Below are 2,806 nucleotides of genomic sequence, written 5' to 3' on the forward strand. Positions count from 1 at the left end.
TAGAAAAGCCAGATGACTTCATAAGTGTGTATTGAGGAAACCAGGGTAAATTGTCCTTAGAACCAGCTCTCAGACAGCCATTTTAATTGAGGTCAAAGAGGAAGAAATCTTAAGTATATCTCAATTATTTATCAGGTTTACCTAGAATGAGACCTTTGCTACAGATAGACCTAATCTATAATTCCTTTATTCTCCAACCCTTGAGTTTTCCTACTGTGTGGATCCACTTTATCTTTAGAATACATAGTGTACTTAACTGTTTATGAAAGACAAATACTTAGGGCTACAAAAATTGTGAAATTAACTAAATTTTACTTTCATCTAAGCCATAAACTGCATTTAAAAATGCACGGTTAATGAAGCTGTTTCTTCTTGCCACGTATTCATATGTGTGCAATATTTCACATGGAACTGTTTTCTCTTAAGCTCTTAGCTTTTCAGGTAATTTAAATTGTTACTTTAATTTGATAGAAAATCTGCTCAAACAGAAATAACATAATTTGTGTTTTTTACTGTGTAAATTATGCTGCAGTCTATGTTTTATTAACTCTGCCATTGAGGAATTTCATTTTAGGATTAAAACCCAAGGAAAGGTGATTTTATAAGCTTTTTATAATAATGGTTATCAAAGATAGATTTAATATAAAACCACTTTACTATGTATTTTAAAACTCAAAAGTGTTGCTACAATGTTGTGAAATATACCAGATTAAGTGCAGCATGCTAAAAATACATTTTTTTCTTATTAGATAAAGTTTTATTTTAAAAATAAAGAACTTGATGCCAACATCTCTGAATTTTCTCTTTATAAAAGTTACTATTTTAATGGGAGGCCAAGAATATAAAATTTATAAAATTAAAAAATATAGCTGTCTTATATACTTATTTTATCAATATGCTGTTCCAGAAATAATTTAGCTTATATAAATTAATCTATAGATGCATGCTGTTCAATTTAAAATTGGCTTTAAAATTTTGTTTGCTTTGCATTAATTTGTTTTTAGAGTTAAAGAATTTTTAAATTTTCTCTAGGTATTACAATGAATACTATTGGACATATTAGAGTTTTATATATTGTTTGAAAATAATTTTATATATTTTATGTATACATATTTATTATACACATACACACACACACACACAAACCCAGAGAAACTTTAACAGAAACTTTTACAAACAAATTCAACAATTTTATATTGATAAGCCAGACTATCTTTTATGGTCAATTATTGTTCAAATTGAAAAGGTTGGTTATTGGTTACACCTAATAGGCAAATGATGCTAGGTGCTCTAGAGTACATTACACAATGATTGATATTTATGTTTTAAAACATATGATATCTAATCTATGCCTGTGGCCAAATTCTTTTGAAGTTTAATGACCAAGATGAGCTGCATTTGTTAAGTGGTAGAGCGCTGGGTTGTCTAGGGACCTGTTGTGCTTGGCAGGTCATGATAAATGGGGAAGTTTTTCTTAACCTTGTGGCCAAAACATTCCAATATCTTAAAAAGGAAAAAAAAGAAGTAGAAAGATGTACAAGATGTTGCCAAAAACATTAGCAAGTTTTCTCTATTTAGGAGAGTAGACTGAATTCTTAAGATTATATTTAAAGCATTTTTTGTGAGAATTCATAAATCTTCGCTTTAGTGGAGGAAAATCTAAAGCTAAAGTTTTTGATATGTAATAGCAGTGGAATTATTCTTTCCTGGTGCTGTGTGAGGATGCACAGTAGAGTCAGCGACTTTAATTTAGTTGCAGTGCATTCTTTCAATTAACATTATGTACATTAAGCAATAGTTCTTAGTTCAGAATAGAATATTTCATTTTGCTTTTTTGTTGTTCTAATATATTGTACAGAATTTTCCTTTCTTGTGCACCCAGGACTTCAAAGAAACATAAACAAAATGTATAAAGGAGATCAAGATATATGAGGAAATACCTCTTTAGGTGTTCGTTCATAGTGCACAGTTGTAAGAAAAAAAAATCCTTTTAACACTTATCTATAGTATTTATGCATAGTATTATGTCTGGACAATCTACTCTCGTTTCCCAACTTTCTTATGAGCTGTAACATGATATGTTAAGGCATCTTATGGTTCCTTTTGTGGCATTTTAAATACCTTTGTCCTGTTGGGTAACAATGAAAAAACATAGCATTAGAAGGAGTTTGAAATTCTGCTGAATAATGTATAAAGTTATATGTGGCATTTATGGCAGGTGACGAAGAACTGTGGCATAGCTAAGGAGAAAATGTGCTTTAGAATTTTAAAAGTTAATACAGTTTGACATTTGGTTTAGTATTTATGTGCTGTACATAAATAATTGTGCTTTGTTTTCCTGTGTTATTGTTGCTAAGTTGCTTTTTAAATGTATTCAACCTTGCTGTGAACTCTCAAATAATTTGAAAGCTATTGTGACAGTGGTACTTGATGAAGAGTTATAGAGTACAAGATTTTTTCCATTTAAAGCATAATTCCTCCCTAGTGTGTAATTTTGTCTAACCTCCCTCCCCCAAACCGGGGTCCTGGGAGGCCCCAGCATTAAAGGCCAGAAATCAAGTAAGATCTTTGCCCATGACAGCCCAATACTAGAGGGGTGAAATAATTTCTACTTCAGGATTTTGGTGGTAGATTTTTATTAATCTTCTAACACTTCTTAATCTATATGTTTGTCTACCGTTGCACTGAAAAATGGAATATTCAATTGTATCTTTGATGTGTTGCAGTTAAAGGAGTGCTGTGAAATTTTTTCTTTGCATGGAAGTAGATGCAGACTTCCAGTGATGTAGTAGAGTTCTCTTCTTTT

Source organism: Propithecus coquereli, unplaced genomic scaffold (genome assembly GCF_000956105.1).
Source record: "Propithecus coquereli isolate 6110/MARCELLA unplaced genomic scaffold, Pcoq_1.0 Scaffold98, whole genome shotgun sequence".
Classification (NCBI taxonomy): domain Eukaryota; kingdom Metazoa; phylum Chordata; class Mammalia; order Primates; family Indriidae; genus Propithecus; species Propithecus coquereli.